The 5906-nt window shown below is 33.7% G+C and overlaps 1 long non-coding RNA gene across 1 annotated transcript in view; it reads right to left on the reverse strand.

Moving 5' to 3' along the window:
- LOC105550875 overlaps nucleotides 1–4829 on the reverse strand; it is a 24602-nt gene extending 19773 nt beyond the window's left edge. The window contains exon 1 of the long non-coding RNA XR_001007795.1: nucleotides 4704–4829. This is a non-coding gene — a long non-coding RNA (uncharacterized LOC105550875). The remainder of the gene's footprint in view (nucleotides 1–4703) is intronic.
- Between the last annotated feature and the right edge of the window lie 1077 nt (nucleotides 4830–5906).

Consider the following 5906-nt stretch of genomic DNA (forward strand, 5'->3'; position numbering starts at 1 on the left):
TGGTACTGGTACCAAAACAGAGATATAGACCAATGGAACAGAACAGAGCCCTCAGAAATAATACCACACATCTACAGCCATCTGATCTTTGACAAACCTAACAAAAACAAGAAATGGGGAAAGGATTCCCTATTTAATAAATGGTGCTGGGAAAACTGGCTAGCAATAAGTAGAAAGTTGAAACTGAATCCCTTCCTTACTCCTTATACAAAAATTAATTCAAGATGGATTAGAGACTTAAATTTCAGACCTAAAACCATAAAAGCCCTAGAAGAAAACCTAGGCAATAGCATTCAGGACATAGGCATGGGCAAGGACTTCACATCTAAAACACCAAAAGCAATGGCAACAAAAGCCAAAATTGACTAATGGGATCTAATTAAACTAAAGAACTTCTGCACAGCAAAAGAAACTACCATCAGAGTGAACCGGCAACCTACAGAATGTGAGAAAATTTTTGCAATCTACTCATCTGACAAAGGGCTGATTTCCAGGACCTACAAAGGACTCAAACAAATTTACAAGAAAAAAACAAACAACCCCATCAAAAAGTGGGCAAAGGATATGAACAGATACTTCTCAAAAGAAGACATTTATGCAGCCAACAGACACATGAAAAAATGCTCATCATCACTATCCATCAGAGGAATGTAAATCAAAACCACAATGAGATACCATCTCACACCAGTTACAATGGCAATGATTAAAAAGTCAGGAAACAACAGGTGCTGGAGAGGATATGGAGAAATAGGAACACATTTACACTGTTTGTGGGACTGTAAACTAGTTCAACCATTGTGGAAAACAGTGTGGCGATTCCTCAAGGATCTAGAACTAGAAATATCATTTGACCCAGCCATCCCATTACTGGGTTATAAATAATGCTGCTATAAAGACACAAGCAATGCACACGTACATTTATTGTGGCACTATTCACAATAGCAAAGACTTGGAATCAACCCAAATGTCTATCAATGACAGACTGGATTAAGAAAATGTGGCACATGTACACCATGGAATACTATGCAGCCTTAAAAAATGATGAGTTCATGTTCTTTGTAGGGACATAGATGCAGCTGGAAACCATCATTCTTAGCAAACTATCGCAAGAACAGAAAACTAAACACTGCACGTTCTCACTCATAGGTGGAAAATGAATGATGAGATCACTTGGAGACAGGAAGGGGAACATCACACATCAGGGCCCATTGTGGGGTGCGGGGAGGGGGGAGGGATAGCATTAGGAGATATACTTAATGTAAATGACGAGTTAATGGGTACAGCACACCAACATGGCACACGCATACATATGTAACAAACTTGCACGTTGTGCACATGTACCCTAGAACATAAAATATAATAATAAAAATAAATAAATAAATAAATAAGCAAATAAAAAGATTAATGTTTTGTCACCATATAATCACATTCATTTTCCTTATAGTCAGCTTGCCCCTTACTACTTTCAGTTGTCTTCAAACTCCACACCACTCTATTGAAAACATTTTGCTCCAGCCACAGACTGTTTATAGTCATATCCAAAAATATTTTTAGTGTTCATTTGCACAACTTCTCACACCAGTGAATAATACTGATTAATCTTACTTGCATGTCACCCTCAGTTTTTATAAAAAGTATTCTCTTAACTGCCATATAACTTTATTTTCCTTATTCTGCTTTTATCTAAGGGCTTATTTCCTTCATTTATTCATTCAATACTGAAGACATGCTAGAAAGTGTGTAACTCCCTGTCCAAAAGGAATTCACAATCAAGTAATAAGCACATAATTATTCCACTACTTGTCATGTCTTAAATTAAATTGTGTTCCAGAGTCTGCCCGTGACCTCCTTGTATTTTTCTTTGTAATGTCTCTATTGTTGATCTTAGCTACTGCAATGGCTTTAACATGCCATTTTACAGAACCCCTTTCCCACACATGTAATTACATGTGGCTATCTTCATCAGCATTCATGCTTGGACCTAACATGTATCAGATCTGCGCTTCATCCTGTGCTTCCTATTCATGTTCTCTAATGAGCAGCAACAGAGATATAACAAGGTAAAATGAAATATTAAGCAAGGATGTATCATTGCTTTGTTCAGAAGACTAACCACAGTGACATCTCTGCAAGGTGAAACTCATATCTCTTGCCTTTATCTGGGCAGCAGCATGTTTATTCTCTTGCCCAAAGTTGCAGTTATTGTGACTATTGAGCATCATCTCACACACAGAAATGGCAAACTTAAACCATTTGATGCAGTCTATTCTTAACCATTAGGTTCAACTGAAGTAATATACAGAATTAATGAATATCAGAGTAAGTGGAAATTGATGTCAAGAGAACTTCCAATGAATAATACATTGTGTGACCATGAAATCTAGTATTAAGCTATTTTTAGCCAGAGAGCTATGTTCAAGTCTCTATAAATTTGGAATAAAGTAAATAACTAGTGGTATAATATTTTCTTCTTGTAGGCAGTTATGTTTAGTGGAATGCAAGAAATTTTAAAATTGATAGCTAAGAGTCTAATTTTGATTGCTTATTGAGTTACCTTTTTGGAAAAGGAAAGAGAGAACACTGCTTATTAAGCTTTTACTTTCTCAGGTTACCAAATAAATTATTACACAGGACAATGAGCTACAAAAACCAACACTATAGAGATTTTTATATTGAAACATGGAAAATTAAGTTCTTGGAGCAGGAATTACCGAATAAGTACTCATTCTGGAAGTGTGATAGAGAACATATTTTCATCAGCTCAAACAACAATCCTAGAGCGCTTTGGTCTTAGAGCCCCTTCATATTTTTAAAGTTACTGAGAAGCCCAGAGAACTTTGTTTATGTGTGTTACCTATCCACCTATATTTACTATATTAGAAGGTATAACTGAGAAAATTTAAAAACATTGTTTATTAATTTAAAATAGTAATAAGACAAAAATATGTTAATAAAACAATATATTTATAAAGATAATTTTCTAAGACAAAATACTAGTGCAAGAATGGCACTGTTTTGATTTTACAAATTGCTTGAATATCTGGCTTCATAAAAGACAGCTGTATCCTTATATCTACTTTTGTATTCAATCTGCTGCAATATCATATTCTTTGGAGTCTCCGGAATCGCATGAGAGAAGAGAGAAAGGTGAATAATGTGTTAGTATTACTATAAAAATAGTTTTGACTTCATATAGCTCACTAAAATTTCTCAGGGATTTCAGGGAGCTTGATCACACTTTGAGAATCACTGGTGTTAAAGTCATGAATGTGCCCATGTTTTCAAGCATTAGAATCTATTTTTAAAAATTCTTATAGCATTTTAAAAACATATTTAAACATTAGAATACTAAACAACAAACATTGTAACAAATATCAATAATTTGTTACAATTCCTTCAGAAGTACATAGCAAAATGGAGCTATGAACTATGTAACATTTTAAGAAATAAATTTTATTCATCATAATATGATTTCTGTATCATTGAAAAACTACATATGAAAAAGATTTTAGTATTTGTTTCTTAGGCAATGTGCCAAGCAGAGATGTATTTGTGGACAGTATGCACTAATTTTGTAGTTTCCTAGGGTTCCATGGTCCCTGCATTAGAAGTAATTAAACTAAATTCTCTAACATATATTTCAGAACATACCCCCATATATATATTTATGTATATGTATATACATACATATGCATATGTAATGGATTATTTTATATATATATAAAATCCCTGATATTAATTTCAATACTTAAAAGCTAAAATTGTATATAAAAGTATACAAACTATATATAGCTATATATATGTATCTTTCCTGTTCATAACATTATATATAATATATATTATACATAGCTTTTATAGTTTATATACAGCTATATACAAGCTAAAACTGTATATAAAAGATATATATATATATGTATATAGAGATATAAAATCCCTGATATTAATTTTAATCCTGAAAATCTAAAACTGCCTCTGGCATTATGAGGCAACTTAAAAGGGGTATAAATCATTTGGAAGAGCATTATAAAGTACTATCACCAATTCACAGTTTTTGAATTCATAAACTAAGTGATCTTTCCAACATTAGTAGCCTCGTTTCATATCTCAATAGAGACTTTGCCAAAAAGCTAAAGAAAGCCGTATTACTAAAGTGCATCATTATTATAGGAAATTAATGAAAGAGGACAGAAAGATAATTATAGCAATGCTATAGTTTATGCTCCAACACAGAAAAATAGATTAGTGGAGACTTTCTTGTCTGATAAAGTTGAATTTCTTTTTGTCAATTTGTAAATACCATTAAGACTAAATACCATAAGACTCTTGTCATTATCATTACCAGATTTTGGACCCAAATCTTTCCTCTGTCATTAGCAAATACAAATTCTATACATATTTTCCAGTTTCACATTTAACTACTACAAAAGAAGGAATAAAAAAGATACATAATAATATCCATAAAATTACAACAAAATATGTCCCAGTCTTATGATTTCAGGTATCTAGATACAGGTCCAGACAAATTTTATTACACACAAGTAAGAACGTCCGATGTGTACCACAATTGCTCAGGTGCTTGCTATGGTTCGATTATTTGTGTTCCTTCCAAAATTTATATTGAAAGTTATTCCCCAATGCAATGTTATTAACAGTAGGGCCTTTCAGAGGTAATTAGGTGGAGTCTTCATAGACGAGATTAGTACCTTATAAAAGGGCTAGAGGCTCTCTTTACCCTTCTCTTCTTTTGGCCATGTGAAGATACAGGGTTCAACACCTTGAAGGATGCAGCAATAAGGCACCATCTGGAAGCTGACAGCAGCTCTCACAGACACTGGATCTGCTGGCACCTTATTCTTGTGCTTCCCAACATCCAGAACTGTGAGAATAAAATTTTCGTTTATTATAAATTACCCAGTCACAGATGGGCATAGCTGGAACTAATCTGTTAAAACAGCACAAAAAGACTAAGACAGTGTTACTGGAAATACAAAATGGCATATAAGTATTCCCTGCATTCAAGGAATTTAAAGTATAGTTAAGGAGATAGGATAAACATAAACAATAATTAAAGATCATTTACAACTTATATAAGATTAATTACAATGCAATATAATTTATTCTGTCTAATACAAAATAATTTATTGTTTGAAAGATAATTTATAATAACACAAGGACAATTTATAAGAATATAAATTAGCACATAAATAAAATCCAAATAAATGATTCAGCAATTATAAAAGAAATCAGAGCAAAGAGGGTGATCACAGTACCAAATGGTAAGAAAGACTTCAGTAAAGTGCTGGAGGGCTCTTCTGCTGTTGCTCAGTGCACAAATACTATCTGGGTAGTGAGAGAAGATGAGAAAGGCATCTTCTGTAAATGGAACACCTGTGATGAATGAGGAGCGCCTTCACACAAGTCACTTCTCTCTTAAGAGGAGTGTTCACCACAGGTGTTCCATTTACAGATAGTAAATGCATTTGGTGCTGGACTGTAAGTGTTCAAAAGCAAATTGTGTTAATGCAGCAATATTGCCAGATACTCGCAGATGCCAGATCTCTTCAGTTAGAAGGCAGAGGTGATCCACGTCTGTTTTCTGCAAGGTCCATACTGCTAAGTGTACATACAAATCTACATCTTCCTTCAGTTTGTTTACTTGAGAAGTTCAGAAACAGCTCATTCCTTCATTCAACAAAGAGTGAATGAGCACTAACATGCCAGTAAAATGATGTGGATAGAACAATAAGGCAAATAGATCAAATCCCAGGTCTCAGTGTTAGGTCTGGTAAAGGAGTTGGACATTACATGGACAAATAAGTAAGTAAATAAACTGTAAATTGTTGTACAAGTTCCAGGAAAAGAACAGTGCACTTTGAGAGACAATAATAAGATGAAAGGCATCTAGT

This window comes from Mandrillus leucophaeus, unplaced genomic scaffold (genome assembly GCF_000951045.1).
Source record: "Mandrillus leucophaeus isolate KB7577 unplaced genomic scaffold, Mleu.le_1.0 Scaffold5, whole genome shotgun sequence".
NCBI classification, from domain to species: domain Eukaryota; kingdom Metazoa; phylum Chordata; class Mammalia; order Primates; family Cercopithecidae; genus Mandrillus; species Mandrillus leucophaeus.